The following is a 27,669-nucleotide window of genomic DNA, read 5'->3' as shown; positions in this document are numbered from 1 at the left end:
GTGTCATTCCGCCCGTTTCTCGTGGTCGCGCGGTAGCGTTCTCGCTACCCGCGCCCGGGTTCCCGGGTTCGATTCCCGGCGGGGTCAGGGACTTTCTCTGCCTCATGATAGCTGGGTGTTGTGTGTTGTCCTTAGGTTAGTTAGGTTTAAGTAGTTCTAAGTTCTAGGGGACTGATGATCATAGATGTTAAGTGCCATAGTGCTCAGAGCCATTTGAACCATTTTTGTCATTCCATTTCACCCTTAAAGCACAGCGGTACGTCGACGATATTCTAAGCCCTGTTTAGTTGCTGTTCATGGCAAACCATCCTGAGTTTACATTTCAGCAAGATAATGCCAAACCGCTCTTGGCGCGAATTTCTGCTACTAGTCTTGGTGCTTGCCAAACCCTACCGTGGCCCGCACCCCAGCTGAGAACATTCGGAGTGTTACGGGCAGGAACCCTGATCATCTCAAGACCTTGACGATCTAACGTGCCAGTTGGACAGAGTTTGGTACGATATCACTCAGGGTGACACCCAACAAAGTGTCAATCAGTGCTAAACCGGATAATATCTTGCATAAGTGCCAGAGGTGGACCAATGCAGTATTGATCGCTCAATTTGAGAAGGCCTTTCTCCTGAATAAATTATCCAGTTATTTTGTAACTGTAACCATATGTCTGTCAGGACATGTATATCACATCTTCTTCTTTCCGTCCCATTCGAATAATTCCTTCGTGGTGCGTCGTTTTTTCTCTTCTAGAATTTACGATGAGAAAACCGTTAAATCGAAATTACCTATATCTTATCACGTTATGTTTCTCTTCCGTACTCTGCTCCACGGAGGGCCAACAGCGGAGAAAATTTCAACAGAAACATTAAAATGAAAAATAACAGGCATTCGTTAATGCTGATTGCCTAATACTCCCCGAAATGGACGGTGCTTGTAGCTCCGAACGTTATCGCACCGAAGATAGCAGTAGTTGGGGGGGGGGGGGGTTGTTTGGGGAAGGACACTAGAGAGCAAGGTCATCGGTCTCATCGGATTAGGGAAGGACGGGGAAGGAAGTCGGCCGTGCCCTTTCAAAGGAACCATCCCGGAATTTGCCTGGAGCGATTTAGGGAAATCACGGAAAACCTAAATCAGGGTGGCCGGAAGCGGGATTGAACCACCGTCCTCCCTTATGCGAGTCCAGTGTGCTAACCACTGCGCCACCTCGCCCTGTATGATAGCGCTAGCCTCAGAGATCAGTAGGTACATGTTTTTGCCCAACTGTCCCCTCCCGTTTTATACGATTAGAATATTGCGTATGCACAGGACTGAAGATAATCGTTACCGACCAAAATCAGTTAACAGATTATTAAATATTTTTATGCTCTGTGGTTGTAATGAAGAAATATATGAATTTTTCCATTTTGTGACCATCCTTCGTTACGCAGTTTTTCCGTCCATGAACAAGCGTCTGCATGCCGCTGTGGGTAGCTGAACTAGATGAGGTGAGCCAGTGCCTTACCGCTTTGATGACAAAGTCCGAGGCCAGAGTATGTTAACCAAGTAGTCCCCGTTTCACAGTCACAGACAGACCGAAGTCTGAAAGTGTTAAATCTGATCTGTGCAATGGATGTGGAAAAAAAGTCCAGCCAAATTTGACAATAACTTCCGTGGTTGCAATGTTGGGGCCTGCCGTGTGCTTTGTCTAACTAGTGTCGTCTTGAAGCATTGTGAAATGATAACTGCTTTAGACTCCAAGATATACCAAGTAAGCACGCCATGCCTATTTTAGGAGACCGCGCACGTAGTTCCCCTACAAATGACTTTGACGCGAACGTCTTCATAAACGGAGAATTTGGAGGTTGGCACTCGTTGGACCGTTTTGGATTTCGGCCCTTAATGGTGACGCCACGTCTCATCTCCGTTTATGATGGCGTTCAGAAAATTATCACCTTCACTCTCGTACTGGTCACGCAGGTCCCGAAGAATTCCTTTTGATGGTTGTTCAGAGGTCGCTTGAGCATCCGCAGTTCCGCGCACTCTTTGCGACAACCGCCATTGTACTGGTAATCCACCTGTCATCATTTAGACGCTGTTCGTTATGAAGGGTGGCAGCCGAGCAGCTTCGATCAGGGCGTGGCGTCTAGTGCACATGTTTTTCACAAATACTGAATCACAGCATTGACTGTTTCACATTACTCAAGCATACTGTATCGTCTCCATACACCGCTCGAAAACGACGATGGACCTCCATTAGCGCAGTTTAGTCCGCACGAGAAATTCAGTGACACATTTCTGTTTTGTGCACTTGTCGATATTAGACACAATTTTGGGATGTTCAACTCCTGCTGGTACCTGTCACAGGACAATGAAACCAATAGAACATTAGCGGAAAGATTCAAAAAGTTAGTACTACATCAACCTAATCCGTCTTCTTCATACAAATAGTAAGTCATTTGCATGGGGGCTTAATAAAAAAGAAAGGATAATTGCAATAATTTTAGTAGCTGTGTGTCCGGTTACGAAGTCTCGTAACCGGTTGGCCCTGACTAGTATTAGCACGAAATCTGACTGCATAAAATAAAAATAAAGAATGACAAGCAATTTCCATTAACACTGCCTAGTGGAGAGACAAGACATAGTGCCTCAAGTTCCTCCAAAAAATCGTAACACAACACAAACAAATGTCATACTAACTAATGTAAATACACCCGATGATGGAGGTTTAAACCTTTCAAACGCGTCGTGAAAATAAATAAAACGGTGACTGGTAACAGTAAACTTGTTGTTTCATGTAATGACAATAACAGTCACGGTAAAGACTAACCAAAAATGTTCGCATTCAGAGGTGCGCCTCTCAAGATGTTCAGAGGAGCTGTGGACGAAAAGTTAAGAACGGAAAAGTTCCATCCGTCACCACCATACAATCCGGAATACTTCCTAGCAATTACGTTCAGTACTACTGCCTGCCGGTTTTGGTAGCAGAGTCCAGGGTGCTGTTTTAGGTGCTGCAGCCTCTCCAGAGCTCGTCTTGGGACAACGGCGATGTCCAGTATTACCACAGCGACGATACGAGTGCCTACAGACTTCTACTTCCACATTTCTTTTGCCCAATATTTCAAATCCCTGTGTTTGAACAGACCAGTTTAGCTGGTTTGCAGATTATGTGAGCTGGGTTCAAGTGTCTCATTCGAAGGGCCCCAGACATGGTGAAATCGTGGAATTTTCAATGTTTTTTTCACTGATCCTAATTTATGAAATTTCCCCTTGTCAATAATATACAGTCCATATATATTATTGCCTTATTTCTGGTTTACTCATTCAACTAAACAGATCATTGTGCTTGCGTGACAATGGACATTTCACAGTACTCAACAAATTTGATTCTTTTAGTTACCAACCTTCGAGGGAAGTTACTTATAAGATGTGGATTCAAAAGCTTCCAAAGCAGTGGAGGAAGTCAAGCCATATGGAGAAAATGTAACTGCCACCAAACTGGAGGGCCTAGATCATGTACAAAAGCGAATGGGTACGAGGTTGCGGCGACTGAAAACTACTCACAATGGAAAGAAATTGGAAAATGACAGATAATTACATGCTAAGAATAGACTTACAGCGTAGATAAAATTAAAAATCATTATTGCTCAGCCATCAGGCAAAATGTTACTAAAATTGAAGACACGAGAAAAGCTGCATCGGCAGTTTCTTTTCCCCTCTCTTCAACAGACGGTAACCCCATCCATGGCCTTTGCGCTCCAGGAAGAGATTCGTGGTGCAAATACAACAGAGCAAACCAAATGGCGAGAAATTTGTTCACAAACCATCTATACAATTTGCCATAGTGGAGGTCTTGAAAGAAACTTTAGAGATTTGTCAGATGTTAGACTACTGAAGAAATGTCTACATGGCCATACTCAGAATTAACGATTCCGTCACCAGCATAATCTCGGCCAGAATTGCTCATACGGTGTTTTTTTTTTCAATTATTAGACAGCATTTTGATGTCTTTAATGCAGTGTCAACGTTCAACGAAGGGAATGTTACAAAGGTGTGAAGCTGTGAAAAGACGACTACAAACTGTCGGTCGTTTCACAGTGAAATAAATGTTAAATTTAGATAAAGAGAGATCTGTTACAAACTTTGAAACAAGGGCAAGATAGCGAAGACAATGAGGAAAGAGGCTTTTGCGAGATGAGATGGAAGAGGGTGCGGACAACCCATCATATCGAGTTAGGATGCATTGACGTGTTTAATGGGGGTTTTCCACAAGTTCGTTTTTCTTTAAAAAAATAATATAGTGTACTTTTTCTCACCTTCTTCTTGTCAGAATTAGCCCATAATTATTGTATGTACTCAATGCAGTATTGGCATATATTAACACAGAAATGTTCTTATTATGTAAGTCTGAAAGATGTCAGCCTTAGACATACAGGAAGATGAAAATATTTTTTTTATTTTACGTCCATTTCTTAAAAAAGTAATATGTCTTAAAAATAATTAGTACTTCTAGAAATCCCTTTGTTGAAGGGGCTATAAATGTGTGACCTACAACATATATTTTTTTCAAATTTTTATTCCCAGTACTTTATGAGAAAAAGTATATTTTATACGAATAAATTGTACATTATTTAAGATACAGGTTTCCCAACCCGTCCAGAGCCCTTAAAAATCTTTACTGATTATTGTCCGTTCCACTACAATGGATTGTTGATTTGCTGCGGTTACAGTAAATGCTTAATTTCCTACGATAGGGAGAAGATCGAAGAAACTTTTTCATTAACTGATACTGTTGATCCCACGCTTTGGTTCTGACCTCGCCATTTCTTTTCAAACATTCCGCGGCTCCCACGGTCTGTTATTATTACTATTATTGTCTTTGCTACCCAAAACAGAAATTATATTTTTTGATAAAGTCAAGTGAGTCCAGGATACTTGCAGAGTCCCAAGTGATGTACCTGATGACCTACCAAAACTTTATCCGAGATCCGTACGGTTTCAGCCAGCATCACTTTTATTTCATTTCCTTTAATGTGTCCTGGTGTCCTTCGCTGAGTGCTCTCCAAGTTAAGCGGCATTAGTCACAGGGCATCAGTGACAACTAGCGTGAATGACACTAATTTGCCTATTCAACATTAGACTGACCTCGAGGCTCAGATTCTTAAATTTCAAATTCTTGTTTGTCGCCTTACAATTAACTCTTCGGCCACATGGAAATGATATGTTTATTAAGAGGGATAATCTTTTTTCTGTCTGACGTAGAACGATGTCAGGTACACTGAGGCGCCAAAGAACCTTGTATAAGCATGCGTATTCAAACACAGGAATAAGTAAACAGACAGAATACGCCACTGCTGTTGCACCGCCTGTATGAGACAAGTGTCTGGCGCAGTTGTTAGATCGGTTACTGTTATTACAATGGCAGATTATCAAGATTTAAGTGAGTCTGAACGCGGTGTTATAGTCGGCGAATGAGCGATGGGACACAAAATCTCCGAGGTAGCGATGAAGTGGAGATTTTCCCTTACGACAATTTCAAAAATATACCGTGAATAAGAGTGGACGATCAAGAACGAAGTGCTCGTATTAAGAAGGGAATAAGACAAGGCTGTAGCCTTTCGCCCCTACTCTTCAATCTGTACATCGAGGCAGCAATGATGGAAATAAAAGAAAGGTTCAGGAGTGGAATTAAAATACAACGTGAAAGGATATCGATGATACGATTCGCTGATGACATTGCTATCCTGAGTGAAAGTGAAGAAGACTTAAAGGATATGCTGAAAGGAATGAACAGTCTAATGAGTGCACAGTATGGTTTGAGAGTAAATCGGAGAAAGACGAAGGTAATGAGAAGTAGTAGAAATGAGAACAGTGAGAAACTTAACATCAGGATTGATGGTCACGATGGAGTTAAGGAATTTTGCTACCTAGGCAGTAAAATAACCAATGACGGACGGAGCAAGGAGGGCATCAAAAGCAGACTCGCTATGGCAAAAAAGGCATTTCTGGCCAAGAGAAATCTACTAATATCAAATACCGGCCTTAATTTGAGGAAGAAATTTCTGAGGATGTACGTCTGGAGTACAGCACTGTATGGTAGTGAAGCATGGACTGTGGGAATGCCGGAACAGAAGAGAATCGAAGCATTTGAGATGTGGTGCTATAGACGAATGTTGAAGATTAGGTGGACTGATAAGGTAAGGAATGAGGAGGTTCTACGCAGAATCGGAGAGGAAAGGTATATGTGGAAAACTGATAAAGAGAAGGGACAGGATGATAGGACATCTGCTGAGACATGAGGGAATGACTTCCATGGCACTAGAGGGAGCTGTAGAGGGCAAAAACTTTAGAGGAAGACAGAGATTGGAATACGTCAAGCAAATAATTGAGGACGTAGGTTGCAAGTGCTACTCTAAGATGAAGAGGTTAGCACAGGAAAGGAATTCGTGGCGGGCCGCATCAAACCAGTCAGTAGATTGATGACAAAAAAAATCGTGAATATCAGGAATCCGGTAAAATATCAAATCTCCCACATCGCTGCGGCCGGTAAAAGATCCTGCAAGAACGAGACCAACGACGACTGAACAGAATCGTTCAGTGTGACAGAAGTGCAACCCTTCCGCTGCTTGCTGCAGGTTCCAATGCTGGGCCATTATCAAGTGTCAGCGAGCGAACCATTCAACGAACCATAATCGATATGGGCTTTCCGAGCCTAAGTCACACTCGTGTTCCCTTGATGACTGCCCCACCTCGCCTGTGCCCATCAACACCGACATTGGACTGTTGATGACTGGAAACATGTTGCCTGGTCGGATGAGTCTCGTTTGATATTGTATCGAGTGAATGGACGTGTACGGGTATGGAGACAACCTCATCAATCAGTGGACCCTGCGTGTCAGCAGTGGACTGTTCAAGCTAGTCCAGGCTCTGTTGTTCAAATGGCTCTGAGCCGAAGTCATCAATCCCACAGAACTTAGAACAACTTAAACCTAAGTAACCTAAGGACATCACACACATCCATGACCGAGGCAGGATTCGAACCTGTGACTTTAGCGGTCGCGAGGTTCCAGACTGAAGCGCCTAGAACCGCTCGGCCACAGCGGCCGGCGGCTCTGTAATGGTGAGGGCCGTGTGCCGTTGGAATGATATGGGACCCCTGATTCGTCTAGATACGACGCTCTCAGGTGACACGTACGTAAGCATCTTGTCTGATCACCTGATCCATTGACGTCCATTGTGCATTCTGACGGACTTGAGCAATTCCAGCAGAACAATATGATAGCTCACCCGTCCAGAATTGCTACAGAGTTGCTCCAGGAACACTCTTTGGAGTTCAAACACTTCCGCTGTCCACTCAACTTTCCAAACATGAACATTATTGAACATATCTGGGATGCCCTGCAACATGCTGTTCAGAAGAGACCTCCACCCTCTCCAACCACTCGTATTACTACGGATTTAAGGACAGCTTCGCAAGTTTCATGCTGTCAGTTCCCTCCAGCTCTACTTCAGACATTAGTCGAGTCCATACCACGTCGTGTTGCGGCACTTCTGCGTGCTAGCGTGGGCCCTACGCTATATTAGGCAGGTGTACCAGTTTCTTTGGCTCTTCTGCGTTCATGCTATGGTGCAGTTGATACTTATTTGTTGATCTTACAGCATAGCCCAATTACCAACTGCCATGGCCTCTGTAGGTGGAGTTCGTACCATTTGTGTGCGATGTCTTGTGGAGCTCTGCCTGTTTGTTACTGAAGGCATGAGTGCATTTCAGATTCTTCGCCAAGATAGGGGTTTCGTAGTTCAAGGACTGATCTTGGACCGGGACTCTTTTTATTGTTACTGTTGTTCTTATTATTACTAGGAAGCTGTGGTCTATGCACACTGTAAATTGCACTGCAAAAGTAGTTTCTAAATACGCCTGGTTGGAACTAAGGGAAGTCTCAAAGTCTTACATTCCCCAAAGAAAAGAAATCTACTATGAATCTAATATTAAATTATGGACTTGATAAATTAAAAACATTGGGAAGGAGAAGTATTCGGAAAATATTAAGTCCACAGAAAAACGTAAATTTCTGAAAATGAAGAAGTAATGACGATATTTATCAGAGCATAAAAGAAATACCAGAAACAATAAGGAATAGGAAATCACTATTTTTTTACAGAACTGATGACAATAGACTCACGAAGATGGTTTTCAAATATCTTGCGGAAACGAAATTAACAACGAATTGGATTTCAGAACTTAGGAAAGGATTGGAAATGAAAACTTAAACAGAATAAGAAATATTGTAAGATGGATTTTTTAGGGAAAATATTTTATAGCTGGAGGGATCCAAGATAGAAAGGAACGAAAAACTAGCTCAAAGTTAGGAAAAGGAAGATAGGAACGAACAACGAACGAAGCACAAAGAATTGAACAAAGTTTCTAGAAGGCCTCCACGCTATTGGAAGAAGAAACGAATGAGCTACTATTTGCACCGAAAGTCTCGGTTAGTCTGTTTTCCATTATAGTGGCTGGAGCCGTTTGTTGTGGTATAGCTGGTGTATAGGGGCGTGGATATTATCTCACGACGTACACCTGATTACACGTAATAGTTAATTTTTCTGGACGTTCAGTCACTTCATTGGGGAATTGTCTACATTCTCGGAGAAGAGATCGTACCCACTCAAACGCTTCGCTGTGTGTTTGAGCTGTAGTGTAAGAATTCAGAAGAGGGCGGAGTGTAGTCGGTTTGCGCCAGAGAAGACAAGGAGCCCGGGCAGGCATAAAAACGCTTTCGCGGGGATAAATCCGGCTGGAATTGGACCAATAAACCATCGGAAGGCCAGCCCGGACAGGATAGGATAGGGTAGAGGCCACTGGTAGGGGAGGGGGGGGGGGAGCGTGTTTTATTGCCGCGCTGCGCGGGGAAAGTCTTTCAATTGGGAGCCGCCTTCGTTAAGTCTCACCTCAGCTCGGCTCGGCCCAGCTGCGTCCTAGTGGATGACCTTCGAGAGATTTAGACGGAGGAATTCATGAGTGGACACTTGAGGCAGTCCTAGCATCTCGCACACTTACCCTCTCGTAAATAGGAGCCAAGCACACTGAGGTGACGAAAGTCATGGGGTAGGGATATGCACACATACAGACACCGGTGTATCGCGTACACTAGACGTGAAAGGACAGGGCTTTGGCTGAGCTGTCGTTTGTACTCAGCTGATTCGTATGAAAAGGGTACCGACGTGGATATGAGCGCACCACGGGAATTAAGAGACTTTGAATGCGGAATAGTAGTTGGAGCTATTCCTAGATACTTAGACGTTCCATTTCGGACGTCGTCAGGGAATTCAGTATTTCGAAATCTACAGTTTCAAGAGCGTGACGAGAATACGAAATTTCTGTCATTACCTTTCAGCACGGACAATGCACTGACCGACGGCCTTTACTTAACGACTGAGAGCAGCGGTGTTCACGTAGAGTTGTCACAGACAAGCAACATTGCCTGGAATAACCGCAGAACTTAATGTTGGACGTACAACGAACTGTGCTGCGAAATCTGCAGTTAATGGCCTATGGCAGCAGGCGAACGACACGAGTGCCATCGCTAACAGCAGGATATCGCCTTCAGAGTCTCTCCTGGGCTTGTGACACTATCGGTTGGACAGTAGACGATTGGAAAATCGTGACCTGCTCAGATCTGTCGCGATTTCAGTTGGTAAGAGATGATGGTAGTGTTTGAATGAGGCGCAGACTCGACGAAGACATGAATCCAAGTTGTCAACAAGGCACTGTACAAACTGGTAGTGTTGTGGTCAGTGTTTACATGGAATGGACTGAGCCCTCTGGTCCAGCTGTACTGATCATCGACTGGAGATGGTTATGTTCGTCCACGTGAAGGCCATTTGTAGCCGTTTATGGTCTTCGTGTACCCAAACAACGATGGAATTTCTATGGATGACAATTGCTCACGATTGATTTGAAGAACATTCTGGACAAGTCAAGCAAACACACACACACACACACATACACACACACACACACGCACGCGCACGCGCGCGCGCTCACACGTTCATAGGATGCGTCGACATGTACAAAAAGCGTTCGATTATGTAAATTACTGCAAATAGGGAATGACGCTCTACTAGACAATTTGACAGTGCTGCGCAGTTGCTAAATATGGGAATTGCATAGACATCCTGATTTCCTTCACCCTAACCCCCCTCTCTCTCTTACCTTTAGTATTGTTTGTCGTTATTGAAAATGATCCTTGATTGAGAACTAAACCTGCATAAGATGATTTGCTAAATGGGTTGGGGATCATTGAGATACAGGGTTTGAGACATACCTCTCCTGTGCTGGGAGTGTCAGGCTAGTAGCTTCACTAATAATATTTTGCACAACTTCAATTTGCGAACTTGTAGAATTACGAAGTTTCGGACCATGCAGATTCCTTAACAGTATTCCAATAATAAGCCAAGAAGACGCAATGAATACAATTTTTCTTTAAAGAAAGAATATACGAGTATCTGGAAGAATGTGTAATGCTTTAAATACCCTGCAACATCTGTTAAAAGTGACTGCAAGAAAGAAAACGAAACCGCACATTTTGGCATCACAGGAAAGCATTTTACTTACCGCATTTCGTTTTTGACAGGAAAACTATACAGTGTTGTTTCAAAAAATAGGTAACCTATACCCGTCTTGATCTTTATTGGAGTACCGTGTAAAAAATTGAAGTAAGTAGAACTTTTCAAGATTTTTGTAAACAAGTAACTTCTCCACTGTATATAGTAGAGTAGACCTATAAGAACAATAAGAATCGAAGACCAAGAAGTTTTCGGATTAAAAGTGGTGTAGGACAGGGATGTAGTCTTTCGCATCTAATGTCAATGACGGAAATAAAAGAAAGGTTCAGTAATGGGGTTAAAATTCAGGGTGGAAGGATATCAGTGATAAGATTAGCTGGTAAAGTTCCTGTTTTCTGAGAAACTGAAAGAAAATTCCAGACCTATTGAATGGCAGGTACCGTCTACTGAGCACCCAGTATGGATTGAGAATAATTCTTTTTAATGAGCGTGTAAATATTGCCGCCAACGTACATTTCGCGAACATAAGACACTGTAAATAATGACACAGACGGGCATGTTCATCCAGCTCCTCGTCAGTTTCTGATATTTGACGACAGAGAAGCTTTTGCATTGGTGATCTTTTTTCAGATCAAGCTGTTTATTGACATGCATAACATAGGTAGGACCTCCTCCTCTGTTCACACAGAAATTTAAAAGCAGATTTGACTTCACACGTAATGAGCTTGAGATACACGATAGATTGTGTACACGCGTGCTTAGAAGGTGATTTGTGGCCTGATTATTACCTTTTATATTGAAACTGGCAGGTCTACAAAGTGATTCACTTAACAATTATCGTCTTCCTTTCCAACACTGATAGTAAAACTTTCGTTTCCTTCTGCAGTGGTTATCGAAACTGCAGCTCTGTGGGGTTTAGTGCTGTTTATTGGTACGGTTCTAATCTTAATCCACGTGAACGAACTGATAAGTTGAATGATTCTCTTAATACGTTAACAAGGACTTGTCAGGTACTGTGTGAGATATGTCAAATGATGAAAATGTATCCCTCAATATTCTAAAAAGTACATTTGTGGCTGAAGGTAACCCTGCCTTAAGCAGTTCAGGGCCGTCGCCTCGGATAATGTTGTGAAATCTGGGTAGCCAAATCATTCGCTCGAATTGCCCACAATATTCTTCAAAAACCAATAGCGAACATAAACCATATCACTCTGTGGCCATGGTGCAGCAACCGCTATCTATTTTCAGTTGGAAAAAGCCCAGGTTCCAAAACCGCATAGGCTTAATCAACGCGTTTCGCCTTATTGAGGCACCTTCCGAATGCGTATAGGAACTACGGGTAACGCGTTAGCCATAAGAAGTCGGTATTTCTACTGCTTATGACAAATATGCTACCCGAATGCTGAAGATCTGTCAAAAAATCGAAAGGCGTCAGTAAAAGTTATGTTGTTTTTACAACCAGAGTGTTTTTCCTACTGACCGCAGCGAACAATTGTGGCCCAGTGATATGGTGCATTGAAGTTCCATAAAAATTCTGTTGTTGATTGGAAACATGAAATCGATGAATAGGTGCAAAAGATCACTAGTGCTTTTTATTGGTACGGGTCTGACCTTAACCGACGTCAACGAACTGACAAGTTGAATGACTCTGTTAACACGTTAACAGGGAATTGTCAGCTACTGTGTGAGATATGTCAAATGATGAAAACGTATCCCCAATATTATACAAATACATTTGTTGCTGTAAGGTACCCTGCGTTATAGTGGTTCAGGTCCGTCACCTCGGATAATGTTGTGAAATCTACACAGTATTTCAACGAGACAGCTGCTCGTCATCTTCAGGAGCTTACTGACGTGTTGCTGTGATGGCTCCCCAATATACTCACGGGCTCACTAGAAAAGCACAGGTGCCGAGGAGTGAAGCCACAACGTTATCGTAGATTGCATGCGCGCGCATTGGGCCAAGATTTGCGGCCTCGCTTTTCCCGCTTAGCACATGCGAAGACCGTTGCCCGTTCCTCCGGCTTGGGGCACTGGATGTCGACGTCCTTTACGATCCTCTCCGATGACGTTATAGCCCCACCCCTTGGCCCCTACGCATATATTGGCGAACCACTTCAGCAGCGCGTCAGTAAGCACTGAAGGTGACGAGCAGTTGTCTCGTCGAATTACTGTGCCGCTTTCAATTATCCGTCGCTACACGCGTGACACACTAAAGAAGTTATTACGTCGAGAAAGTCTCAAATAACACAACACTGCGTTGATTTGTATCCTTTATAATCGACGGCCTAATTAAAGGACCTATTTTAAGTCTTTCTCGTTGTAGCCGAGCGGTTCTAGGCGCTTCAGTCCGGAACTGCTCTGCTGCTACGGTCGCAGGTTCGAATCCTGCCTTGGGCATGGATGTGTGTGATTGGTTAAGGTTTACGTAGTTCTATGTGTAGGGGACTGATGATCTCAGATGTTAAGTCCCATACTGCTCAGAGCCATTGGAACCATTTTTAAGTCTTTCTACAGGTGGATAATTTTCATTCCGTCACTCGTGGATTGACCTGGTTTTGAAATGGAAGACAGAAAGTAGGAGTATAAGTTTTGACATCTAAAAATGAACTCGCATTTGTAAATCTTACTATCATAGCACTATGTGACTGCCAGACAAACGCGCAGATGCGTGATACTGAAATAAGCACTCCCGTTGTTGAAAAACAAGTGAATCTATTGAAAGCAAAATATTCAGCAGGCGTAATTGAATTTTTATAAGATTTTACATCGAAAAGCTGGAGGATTATCGAATACTGCAACTCAGATGTATAGAGAATCACGCCATGCCTAGTCCACCACAGTAAAAAATGAGCGCAGGACACTCCTATTTCTAGAGTTGATAGAAGAAAGAATGTAACATTACGGCCCAGTTCCACTAACGTCTGTCTGTTATGTAACTCTATAGCATTATTTAAGCACAGATATAATGACATCGTCCGCCTTAGTAGCTCAGTGGTCAGTGTTTCCGACCGCTCTGTGGAGGTCCGGGTTCGATTCGCTACACTGTCAGGAATTATTTCTTGGCGGAAGGACTGGAACGAAGCGCAATGACCCCCGTGATGCTAACTGATGAACAACTTGAGTGAAAAATAGCGGCTCCAGGTTCTGTTACTCCATACCTCATCCGAGCGATACCATTGGCGGAGGATGATACGGCGGCCGGTCGGTACCGAATGGGAATGGTCCGACAGGGCTACTGGTTGGAGCCATAGCCTGATATAATGACGTCCCCCTCTTTCAACATGGGCCAGGAATATTCACTTGTGTGACACACCATTTTGTCACTAACTGTTTCCTATAAAAACAGTGTGTGTCAGAAAACAAAAGCAGTACCCACAAGGGGAGGAGAAAACAAAATGAAACTCTTTAGGTACGTGATGTTATTTCAGTAATTACGAGTACGAAACAAAGTGAAATTTACAAAGAACTTGGCAGCATGAATACATTGGTAAGTGTGACGTTGCAGCTCACCTGGCCTGGGTACTTGTCTGATTCAGTTGGGAAGGGTATCACACAGCCGCTGCATCCTCCTCTTGATACAAGCTGTCCCACAGGTGTGCTAACTGAACCTTGATATACCAGATACTGGTACCGTGACGGAGTTGACGTGTGATCTGGTCTCACATAAGTTCTGTCAGGGACAGGGAGAGATCTGTGGATTTTGCTGGCCACTTATTTCCCCGTCCTTCCCTAATCCCATGACACCGATGACCTCGATGTTTGCTCTCCTCCCCCGATTCAACCAACCAATAGTGTGATCTAATGTTGCGCTTAAAATTTTCTCAGTCCCTTTTTTATGGGGTGGTACCTCTTATAGGGAAGTTCTGTAGGGAGCTGTTTTGTTGAGAACCAACGAAAAATGTCTACCATAAGCACTGATAGTTGAAAATTTCGTTTTCGTAAATGTCGAGTTTAGAAAAATTTCACTATTTTGTGAGCAATCTTAAACAGCCATATAGTACATTTTCATAACTTCTGTGTAATGCAACGGATTCGTCTGATTTAAAAGTAAGCGAATAAAAGTATACAACTTATCTTTTGCTAATTTTGTAGTTCTTGAGTTTCGTGAAAACGGCCCTCAATTATAGTAGATGCACAGCCTTTTAGTAATAATTTTTACAGCGCCTGACTCTCTCTCTCTCTCTCTCTCTCTCTCTCTCTCTCTCTCTCTCTCTCTCTCTCTCTCTCAAGCTTTTCTGCCGGGCGAATTGAAACCAACTGCGGTTCTGTCTGCCCTGCGAATTGCTTGCAACCACGTCTGCCCAGGATAAATGTACTTGTTTCCTATTCCCAGAGAATGGTTTTCGATTAAATCCATAATAATGAAACGGCTCACGACCTCGGTCTTTTGAAAGTTGAGGCTTACATCTTGGGAAGCATCTTTCAGTTCTCGGTTCATTGCTGACAGTTCGTTTCTGTCGCTCCTTAAGAGGATGGTATCAACTGCAACGCGAAGATTGTTGATACGTTTTCCATGCAAAAGGTAGTTATAATTATACTTTCTCTACATGAGAGGGCCCCACGTAAAACGAATGATTGTAGAATAATGAAACTTCGTGGAAACATTTGTAAGAACATGCGGAAGATAAATAAGGAATAAGCTATTGAAATTAACACATCTTAATAACCGCCTTAGAGGGTACCATTAGTTAATTGCGTACATCTTTTACGTTCCATGTAGCAAACGTTGCTCAGTGCATCTGCATCTACTACAGTCTGGAACTGCACCAACCGTTGCTCGCAGCACTTTCCAAACGACGGACCATGAAATGTTCAACTGTCGAGACACAGATCTTGTACTGCTTGAAAATCGCACATTGCGCCCAGAATTCTCAACCATGGCAACAGTACTTTCTTCAACAATTTGTAACGCAACTGACCGTCTGCTTCTGCAAGGAACAATTATGGAAATCACCAGTTCATTTAGCCGGCCGCGGTTCTACGCGCAGTCCGGAACCGTGCGACTGCTACGGTCGCTGGTTCGAATCCTGCCTCGAGCATGGATGTGTGTGATGTCCTTAGGTTAGTTAGGTTTAAGTAGTTCTAAGTTCTAGGGGACTCATGACCACAGCAGTTGAGTCCCATAGTGCTCAGAGCCATCTGAACCATTTGAACCAGTTCATTGGAGCTTCTGAATCACGTTCTTCAACGCCGATGCGGAAAGAGGACCTGTCCGTCGCGAAGAAGAGCATCGTTATTGCTGTGGTTTTGATAAAACAGCTGTAAGAGTAATGTCCTGTTCACTTTGCCCATACACATGTTGAATGTCTGCACACTGATGCTCGTCTTTCAGCCCAACATCGCCATACCAGTGCAGTACCACTGCTTAACACTAACACTGATACTGCTGCTGACAAGATGACTCTTGTGCTGGAGCTGATTTTGTATTCAGCATTTGACGATGCCACCATGGCTTCAGTGTGTTAGGAAATGTTTTTATAAAACAGATCTTAAGATGGTCATTATAGACCGAAACCGGCATTTTGAGGACATAAAAATGTTCAAATGGCTCTAACCACTATGGGACTTAACATCTGAGGTCATCAGTCCCCTAGACTTAGAACTACTCAAACCTAACTAACCTAAGGACATCACACTCATCCATGCCCAATGAAGGATACGAACCAGCGACCGTAGCAGCAGCGCCGTTCCGGACTGAGGCGCCTAGAACATCTCGGACACAGAGACCGGCAAAAAAAATTGTGACCGTAGACGTGAAGTAAAGGAAATGTATTCTATTTTCGGATCATTGTTCGCGACCGTGTCGCAGCTTGTGAAACTAACACTAGTAAAAACGCAAATGTTGCACCACTATGTCTGAACACCCTTCCCATAAAGTTGGGTACCCATCCTATAAATAGTTTTCCGTCTGCACTAGTTCAGGTAGGGGAAGTTTAATTATAACCACCCTGTATGATGGTTAATATCTTTCTGGCACCGCCCTAGGCATTTGAACACATCCTCCAAACTCAGTGTGTCTCTTTCGCTGCGCATTTTCTCACAGGAACCTTTCCCGTGATCCAGGCTTTCTTTATTTTCCCATGTAGAATGGCATTCTTGCAAATGTAACGGAGTAAGTTGGTCTATCTGTAGTCAATGTGGGCACTGTTCATAGCCCTCATTACCTGCCCACGTTTCGATCGTCATGATTTATACCAGCTGTTTGTACAAGATACATATCTCAGACGCAGACGCAATCTGTTCCACCGCGTGACCGTGGCGGGGGGCGCTGACGGCGGAGGGAGTGCGCCGCGAGCGGAGGGTATTTAAATCGGCCGCCGCCGCGACCGAAGCCAGTTCCCCCTGATCAGTCATAGCGGACGGATCTCCGTACCGGCACGTTCACAGGAGCTAAGTCCGTCAATTCACCTGATGATGGCGACATGTACGATCGCCGAAATATTGTGCCCGTTGGACACTGCAGACCGGCAGTACACCCGTGGATATTTTGATTAAGACACATAAAAGACCAACAGGCATGAAATTCTCAAAGTTCGTGTTAACACCTTTCTTGAAGGGGAGAATGTCTTCTGCTTATTTCCATGAGTTGAATCTGCTCTCGTTTGTGGAGGACACATCAGTTAACATCGGGGATAGTGCAGACGCCGACGTCACGAAGAGCCGGCGGTGGGTTTCTGCGGTTTGGCAGCGGACCACTGCCCGTAGGAATGTTCCGGTACGGTAGGCCGCCGCCCCTCCAGCGCCGCTTCTGGAGGGCTTATCTGTATTGCGGCGCCGGCGCCCCCGTGTAGCAAAGCAATTGGATATAAAACTCCACCCCCGACGCCGCCAGAGGAGGAGGGGGCAGGAGGGGGAGGGTTGAAGAGGAGGAGGAGGAGCAGTGTGGGCCCTTTGTCTCCGCCGCGCCCAGTTCTTCTTCTTCTCCTTCTTCTGGCCGCGGGGGTGCGCTCGTAAATCTCGCCGGCGCCCCCACGGCCGCCATCCCCGCCACACACACACACACACACACACACACACACACACACACACACACACGCGTGCGACCCGGAGGAGCTCCGCCACTGCTGGCGCTGTCTTTTAAGCCCTGGAAAACGGCAGATCTCATTCCGCGGCCTCGGAATTCCCCAGGGTGGAATTGGGTGGGATTACACCGCCCCCTCCCTTCCCTACCACCCGCAGACCCGCCTCCTGTACGCGCTCGCACACACGCATGCACAAACACACACACACACACACACACACACACACACACACACACACACACACACACACGGCTCCTCCTAGACTCCTCCTCCCCGTTCTTCCTCCAGTTCCTCTCCCTCCCGGAGGCGTTCATTTCGCGAGTTTCCATACATCTCGAGCGGCGGCCATCCGTCACGCGGGGGAGCTGTCGCAGTTTTTAGATTAGACTTGGGCGCAGCGCCGCCGCTGCCGGCGGCTGTGTGTGTGTTGCCGCCGTCTCCCCGGCGGAGGCGCGGGCCGGGAGAAAAGAAGAGAAATGTGGAAGAATAGCGGGCGCGCGCACATGGGGTGAAAAGGAGTGCAGCGGCGAAGGAAAAATACGAGAGAGGCGAAGAAATTACTGGGGAGGCCCTTTTTCTAGACGTGGGCCCCCGGTATGTGTCCACCGTCCTCCTGCGGCCGTCTCACGAGCTGGAAGACTGGGTGCCTAGCAGGTGGAAAATGAGCTTCAGATGTGGCGACCGTGACAGGACGTCGCCCGAGTGGCGGAGGGAAAACTCTTCGGGAGTCCCCCCGAGCTTGAAAATGGTGTCACTTAGGAGGTGAATAGGATCTTAACTTCCCTCTTACATAATTTCAGCAAATCTTCTGTAGGCAGTTCTCTGAATGTGTCATATCTCAGAGTGTCAGAGATAAGGCAGATACTGTACCGAAACACATGCAAAATACCTTAAGACTTCAATATTAAAGGATGGACAAACAACAAATTACACTTGTTATGTTGTTGAAGTTTTCTCTTTTCTACAACAGTCCAACCCTCTTTCTCTCTCTTTTCCTTCCTGCTCCCTCCCTCCCTTCCATTTGGCAGCTTGAAATGGATTATAAGTGTAAGCAACATTATGAACTATAGCTTTCGACAAAGGAGGAGTGAAAATTAAAAAAAAACCTTCTTCTTCGTTCCTTTCATTTCTCTTTGATACACAGCATAACGTTAGTCACGTGCTGTGTGCTGCAGGGTGTCCATAAGTTAATAACATTAAACCTATACTAGATATTGACAAATCGTTTTCAATATATGGTAAGATAAGTCATAACTTTTTTTTTTGCTCATTCATACACATCAGCGAGTGCATTTTTCGAGGCACCGATAATGTCTAGTTCATTTCTCTGCAAGTGTGGTTCAAGATCTCCATGGTCATATATTAAAATGCATTGGGAATACATGTCTTCATGTCCTGTAGGTCACTAACCTTGGTTCGGTACAACAAATCCTTTACAGGTACCTTGCTCTAAAGTTATGTATCAGACACCATCTGTTAGTATTCTCAGTCGGCTTCTCTTCTATATGACGAAGTACGTCCTCTTCTAAGTGGAGAGTGCGACACGACCGCGGAGCACCACAGTCAACCCAACTAGTTGCGAACGTTCCAGTTTCTCGCGGCAGTTGATTTAGTTATAACAAAGAAAGGGACTAACTTCAACTAACTCCTCTCATTTCGTGTGCACTCTGTCAAGTGGGAGAACTGTAAATGATCTGATATTCTAACTTCTTTTTTTCTTCTTTAAGTCTTCTTCTGATATGGGTTCCATCTCAAAACTGTTTGTCTCCTGTACAATCCGTAGAACCTATAATTGGAACTGTGACACAGCCTGTATATGCATACTTTTGTGTTTGGTGCCAATAAAACAGTAGCCCAAGAGCTTTTCAATTGAAGGAGATCAGCATCTCGATTCTGTTTCGATATGCCATTCAGACAGTTCGAAAAACGTTGGATTAACATTCAAGAACCGATGTTCCCCGTGGAAGAACGCCAAACTATCAGCTCCCAGAGAATATTTAGATGCGATTTCATTGTACAGTTTCACTGGAAGCCGCCATTCGTATTGTCAACTGGAAATTACATGTAGATCCAAAGCTTTGTAAGAAGGGAGTGCCGAAATTTGTACTGAATTTGTTCACCATGCAATAAGGCATTACTTTTCAAAACAGAAATTCCTTGTCGAAATTTGTAGTCCATCGTTCACGAGTTTAGTACTTTATGTGCCTAAACAGTAGTGTAGGGTTAAGGATAAGGGTGGTCATCTTTCAAATCTCTATAGGCAGTCGCGTATGGAGTCTCTCTATGGTGTACTGTTGGCCGCGCTAATGAATCCGCCGCATCTTCGTGTCCAGTAGAAGAGTGCGCGATCTTTGTTTGCAGCAGTTTCCAGCTTCGATAACGTCGAACGCTATCGTTAACAGCAAGAGCCAGCGGATCTCTTTCGCGAAGTCATTTGTCGGGTCGTAAAAATATGACACTATGTTCTCCAAAAAATTATCTTCATGCATGCAAGGAAGTAGCATTTTGTTTTCCGTAGATGACATGAAGTCAATTAATGAGTGACGGCACAACTCGATGTATGTTGTCCAGGTCGTTCGCAGCCGACTGCATTTACTGGGGCTGCAAAAGGTGAAGCGTGCCACAGTGCGAATGTTACTCAGTATTGAAATTGACTGTCCTAATACCGTAAGGGGACGCGTGCTATGTAGTCACAAACCGTTCTTTGTTCTAATTAATGAGATACAAAATGAAACAAATGTTCTATGTTACGTTTTTGGAATGCATGTTGAGGTAACAGACTGATCTGTAACATACACTGAGGTGCCACGTAATCGGACCTCCTTTAGCCTGGCATTGTGCATGGACTCGTCAAGTTGTCTTAAGTCCCCTGCAGAAATACAGCGCCGTGATTCCCCTATAACTGTCCACAATTCCGGAAATATTTCGGTGGAAAATTTTGTGTACTAACTGACCTCTCGACTATGTCCATAAATGTTCGATGAGATTCATGTTGGGCTATCTATGTGGCCAAATCATTCGCTCGGATTGCCCACAGTATTCTTCAAAAAACAATATCGAACATAAATCATACCGCTCTGTGGCTATGGTGCAGCAACTGCTATATATTTTCAGTATTAAAAAGTCCAGGTTGCAGAACCGCATAGGCTTTATCGACGCGTTTCGCCTTTTTGAGGCATCTTCAGAATGCGTATAGGAACTACGGGTAACGCATTAGTCACAAGAAGTCGGCAATTCCACTACTTATGACAAATGTGTTACCCACAGTTCCTTTACAAATTCTGAATATGCGTCGAAAAAGCGAAACGCGTCAGTAAAAGTTATGTTTCTTTTGCAGCCTAGACTGTTTTTCCTACTGACTGTAGCGAACAAATGAGGCCCAGTAATATGATGTATTGTCGTTCATAAAAATTCTATTTTTAATTGGGAACATGAAATCGATGACTAGGTGCCAAAGGTCACTAGGTAGCTCAATAGGTTCAAATGTCTCTGAGCACCGTGGGACTTAACATCTGAGGTCATCAGTCCTCTAGGACTTAGAACTACTTAAACCTAACTAAGGACATCACACACATCCATGCCTGAGGCAGGATTCGAACATGAGACCGTAGCGATCGCACGGTTCCAGACTGAAGCCCCTAGAATCGCTCCCACAGCGGCCGGCCATTAGGTAGCGGAACATAATGATTTCTAGTCAATGATCGGTTCAGTTGGGCCAGAGGACCCAGTACGTTCCATGTAGACGCAACCCTCACAATTGTGGAGCCACCATCAGCTCGCACAGTCCCGTGTTAACAATTTATGTCCATCAGTTAATGGGGTCTGCGCCACACTCGAACACTACCATCAGCTCTTAGCAGCTGAAAACGAGACTCATCGCATCCCACTACAGTTTTCCATTCGTGTAGGGTCCAACAGATATGGTCAGGAGCCCAGGAGATGCGTTGCAGGCAATGTTCGTGTTGTTAACAAAAGCACTGTTGTCGTTCGTCTGCTGCCTCAGCGCATGAACCCCAAATTTCACCGCACTGTCATAAAAGATACGTCCATTACGCATTTATTTCAGCTGTTACTTCAGTGTTATTTATATGTTAGGACTGACAACTCCGCGCACTCACCGCTGCTCTCAGTCCGTAAGAGACGGCCATCGGCCACTGTGTTGTCCGCAGCGGGAAGAAATGCCCGAAACGTGGTATTCTCGGCACACTCTTGACACCGTGGGTCTCGGAATATTGAATTCCCTAACGACTTCCCAAATGGAATGGCCCATGTGAATAGCTCCAACAACGATTCCGCGTTCAAAGTCTGTTAATTCCCGTCTTGCACCCATAATGACCTTGGAAGCCCTTTCACATGAATCACCTGATTACATATGACAGCACCATCAGTGCGCTGCACTTTTATGTGTTGTGTACGCGATACTACCGCCTCCTGTATATGTGCATATCGTTATCCCATGACCTCAGCGTAGTCAGAGGTGTAGATTGGGTTGAAAAGTGACAGTTGCTTATGAGTTGACGAAACCGACGATTTGATTTTATGAGTATAACATGAGCTTCTATTACACAGGAATTTTTTATGCAGTTTGGATCTCAGTGAGTGTTTAACGTCAGTCATTTTAGTGAGGTCGTGGGTCAAAGCAGACATATGGTATCGGTAGGTTCAATAATTCCGTGTTTTGTATGGTGAAGTTTAATCTTTCCCACTCTTACTCCGTACCTCTTCTTGCTTTCTCGATCCGTGTGTGAATCACCATGGATTCCTTTTTATACGTTTTAGCAAGGCGAGACGGTAGTTGGGTGATTTTAACTTCTGGATAATACACTCTGCTTGCACGAGTTCCATAGGTGGGCCAAAACATTACTGATTCTCTCAATTTGTGAAGCTCTTTTTTTCCTGAATAAATCATCCAGTTTTCCTGAAGTTGTAATAATTTGTTCGTCTGTTCATGTCTGCACTTCTATCGATTTCCCTTACATCCCTTCTCTACCTGCATCTTTATCCCTTTCTTCTTCTTCTTCTTCTTCGAATATCTATAATAGTTCCTAAATGCAATATAACATATACTGTACAGTTAAAAGGAAGTCACGCTTGATCGAGGTCCGCGTCATTTTCCATTTTTAACCAGACATAACGTCTGAGAAAGGAATATAACAACAATAATAATAATTCAAATTCTTTGACAGTTGGAGTAAAGCGAAAATGAACACGAGAGATCAACATTGATCTGAAATTGGCGGGAATTATACCAGAAGATGTGCAAAACCGCGAAATCTTCGTAGCAAAAACTGACAAGTGGATCAAGAGCTAAACCCAAGATGAAGACTGAAGTAACATGATCTGCGAAGAGAAAGGAAGCCCACAGGAATAGAATGAAAGAAACACGGGTACAAAGGAACAAAATTGCCTACCTCTAAGTACTTTTCGTTCTCCTCATGGACTTATTCCCAAATATTATTAATAATAATAATAATAATAATAATAATAATAATAATAATAATAATAATAATTCAAGCAAGGGGAGGGGCAAGGACGGATACTTCAGGAATACTCGACTTTATCTTCATATTTAGTGGGTAGTAATGTCACAGGAGTATGTATTTCACGACATATTAGTAATTACAAACATACGTCTAGATCTCGGTACAAACTCCTGTGATTTTGAGCGTTAGTCGCTAGAATTCAGCCGAGCTACTTTTCCCGGCAGTCGCCACGCACCCGCACGCAGCAACTTTTCTTTTCCGCGAGAGGGCGATTTTCATTTCGCGGCTTCCCATACATCTCCGCTCTCCTCCATCCGTCAGAGCCGCCCGTCGCAGTTTCTAGATTAGACCTCGCTCCCAAGGGAACAAAAAAAAAAAAGGCCGGAAAATAATAATAAATATCAGCGGCACCGGCCGTCCCTCCCTCTTCTCCTCGCCTTCTTACTCCCATTTCCTCCGTTTTCCCCATAAGAATTCCCGTTGGCTCCTGCTGTACCTTGGTGCGTCCGTCCAAGGGGCACCAGAACTGCACTAGCAAACACTGCTATGTAGATATTCTTCTGATCTCAAACATGTTTTAAAAGTAACAGTTCTGATGTCGAAAAATTATGGATAACAAAACTAACGCTTGTGGATATAGTCACGAAGGAAGGGACGAGGAAACATTGCTTTTGGACGTCCGGTCGACGACAGTGTAGCTAGAAACGGAGTGTATTCGCTGGTTGCGGAAGCATCGGGAAGAATATCGGTCTTGTTCTTTTGTAAGGAACCATCCAAGCATTTGATTTGAAGGGGCTGTGGAAACCAAGGAAAAATAAAATCTTGGTTACCAGAAGGAGTTGTATCTGATGCTGCACACACTAGAGACATATAGTCATCGGTACCAAATGCTGAAGTTCACTATTACTCAAACCTAATCCTTTATCATCACTTATTGCTGAAGTTATTATCATCTTATTTTGTCCTCTCCTATGCCTAACTGGGCATCAGAGAGTAGTACTTGAACGCAACATCATCAATTATTTATTGCACATGTTCCAGTTTCTGTCGTCTCTTACAGTTTTAGCTCTCAAGAGTACCACTTAGTCACGTATTTGGCATATGTTCCCATATTTCACCTTATCCTGTCTCTTGTTCTTGTCAGTGTTGGTCACATTTTCTTCTCCTTGCCAGTTGTGCATAGATATAATGTCTTATCTTATCACCCTCCTAATTTTCAACTCGTTCTGTAATACTGCATCTGAACTGCTTCGATTATCGTCTTTTCCTGTTTTCACGAAATCAATGATCTAGTAGCATACAAAGTTGTGCGTCAAACGTATAGTCTCAGAAATTTCTTCCTCAAATCAAAGCCGATGTTTCGTACCGTGACTAGCAGACATTTTTGCCTGTGTTAGTCTGATGCTTATACTCTCTTTGCTTCATCAATCATGTGCTTTTTTGCTTCAATGTAGCAGAACTTTTTCACTTAGTTCACTTCTTGGTCGCCAATTTTGATGTTAATTTAATCGCTAATCTCACTTTTGCTACTCCTCATTACTACCGTCTTTCCTCGGTTTACTCTGTCCGTAAGATACATTCATTAGACTGCTTATTCCGTTGCACAGGTTATAACGAAACCGGCTTTGAAGAGATTTAAATTCTAGAATTTTCACAGTGAATGTGCGAAAATATTTATCAAAACCGCAATGAAGTTAAATATTAGTGACTTGAGAGCCGAAAGAATGCATATCGATACCAAAGTCAATTTAAAATTCAGTTTGCGATCAGTAAACGAAACTCCAAAGAAATACATATTACAAGATCACATGACTCTTTTGTAAAAATAAGCCCAACAAATGTTATTGTTATCCGAGTCAGCAGACTTTTGAGGCCGTTGTCACTGAAGGTAAAATCTGGGTTGTTAGGCCACCCCATACGACGCGGACTGACAACCCAGAAAGTTTTATCTTGAAGTGCGCAAAAGTAAACACACTCATGTCTCCGGGAGTGCTGTAATATGAACTATTGTATAACGTAAACGAAGTTCCTGGAAGGCGTAGTATACCGTTAGCAGAACCTGTCCTGTTCACGGTGCGAATGGAGTGGTCTACTGCCTGTCGAATCTCTGGAACAGCCCTGAAGCGAATGCCACGAAGTGGTTCCTTCATCTTCGGAATTAAATCAGTCAGAAGGACTTAAGTCCGGGGAGTATGTTGGATCGTACAGTACTTCAGTCCCATAGACCGAACAGAGCAGCCACAGCTTGCGCTGTATGCGCCCGCACATTGTCGTGCAAAATGATGGATGAGTTGCGTAGAAACTGTCGCCGCTTCTTTCACAAAGCTGGTCGCCGGTGATGTTCCAAAATCGAACAGGAATACTGTGCATTGACGGTCTGCCGTGGAGGAATGTAATCCGTTAGGATATCACCATCACAGTCGTACACGAGAATCACCATCGCTTTAGACCGCTCCATTCGCACCATCAAAAGAACAGGCTCAGCTAACGGTATACTACGCCTTCCACATCGCTGGCAACGTGTTGTACACAACGCTGGTGTGTACTTTGAAGGACAGCAACGGGTGCAAACATGTAACTCTTTTGTATCGGTTGTGAATAAATAGTTCCCACTATTTAAGTTCCAACCTTCGTATACTTCTGTCTTGTGTCAATCTTTTTCCTCTCAGAGTAGCAATTGCAACACACGTCGTCAATTATTTGTTAGATGTGTCTGTTTCCGCAGGCCGGTGTGGCCGAGCGGTTCTAGGCGCTTCAGTCCGGAACCACGCGGGTGCTACGGTCGCAGGTTCGAATCCTGCCTCGGGCATGGATGTGTGTGATGTCCTTAGGTTAGTTAGGTTTAAGTAGTTCTAAGTTCTAGGGGATTGATGACCACAGATGTTAACTTCCATAGCGCTCAGAGCCATTTGAACCATTTGAAGGATTGGGACACTTTTCCCCAATGGTTGAAAATGATGGGGTTTCAAAAAATTGATCTTTTAATTCATTTGTGCTGTGTATTTATTTGTTCTTCATATCCGTTATCATTTTTGCTCTTAAATGGTCCTTAAAGTGGAATACAATTACCTTAGGTTAATATTTAGGTATTGTCAAATTATAATTATTTGCTAGCTTATTGGAGAATCAAATTGGTCTCTGTAATTTATCTTCCGAGTCCTCTAAATTCTATTTGATTACCTGCAGCAGGAGTGATTTATATAATTTCATTATTAAGTTTACAATGGAGAGCTATTTATTCTGGCATGTTTTTACGTTGTCTATATCTGTATTAATTAATATGGGGGGAAAAGAGGCACCTTTGCCTCATTACCCGAGAAATGGTTCTCGCAAACCGAGTTCGGCTTTGTACTTTGATTTTATCTATCTACATACTTCAAAGTAAACTTACTAGATGTTGCAGTATTCCATTCTCCTCTAAAATTTGCCATCATTTATATAATTTAATCTTACCAAAGGCTTTCTCACTGTCGATAAAGGCTATGTTTATGGGATAATTGTATTCACTGTGTTTTGCAGTAATTTGACTGGAAAAACATTGCCGAAGCAAGATCCATCTACCTAAAACTTAAATTCGGAAAACAGGAGAAATTAAAGTTACTGGGCAATATCTTCGGTTTATTGTCATATACAAGAAAAATGTACCTTCAACAGTAAATGGAAGAGCTAGATAGAACTATTTTTAAGATAGACCAAAAAATGGATTAAGACATGGGTTAAAACTGGGAGATAAACACGTTGGAAGAAAACTACAGAAATAAACAATTTGGTCATAATTCTTTTGATATGGTCTTGTATATATCGCACCTGAAGTCACTGCTGGCTGTACAGGAAAAGAAATGAGCTGATCAGTAAGCATGGATCAAAACATTTTAGTAAACTAAAGAGATTTAAAACTGAGTTTCCCATGTTTGCGAAACAGATGGTTTACGATTAGAGTGCGGTTCTCAGGTTTTACTTACGACTGTCATACGGGTCTTCTAATGTGAAAGTCGTTAAAGATCCGTGATGGGAATTACTAACAGAGACAAGAAAACACACAAACTGACCGCTGTATACTGCACTGGAAGATGTAATTTTGACCTTCAAGAACGTGTAGTGGTGGTGGGAGATGCATGTTAAGTGTAAATTTGATGGTAGGCGGACAAGTTTTTACTGGATTGCCACAGATCAGAAAATATCCAGAGGACATCACATTCGAAGGTGGGTCGAGGACATAAAAAATATTCAGCAGCGATTTGGATGCGTGTAGTTGAATTTCGTAACGATACACAATGTTGATAAAGGCTTGCAGTATTGTGACTTAGCCTAGTAACTTTGCGACGGAAACCTCGGGTTAGCAGCTGGGTTTTCAAGTCATGTTGACAAAGTATTTCAAGGGTCAACCCAGCCGTCCTGTTGAGGTAAGAGCCACTGCTGTTCGTAACTCTCGTCGACTTTTTAGACGAGACTCAGCAACAGCAGTGCCTCTCACTTGAAGATGATTGCCGGTTGGACCGTCGACCGTCGACCGTTGACTTGAAGATCTGGCTGCAAATCAGGGCAGAGTGTCGCTTGCAGTATTGTGTGCAAGATTTTCGAAGCTACAGAAACATAAGGTGGTATGTTTTTTTCGTGACTAAGAA

The sequence above is a fragment of the Schistocerca gregaria genome, chromosome 10 (genome assembly GCF_023897955.1).
Source record: "Schistocerca gregaria isolate iqSchGreg1 chromosome 10, iqSchGreg1.2, whole genome shotgun sequence".
Taxonomy (NCBI): domain Eukaryota; kingdom Metazoa; phylum Arthropoda; class Insecta; order Orthoptera; family Acrididae; genus Schistocerca; species Schistocerca gregaria.
Note: the sequence above shows the minus strand (reverse complement) of the source record.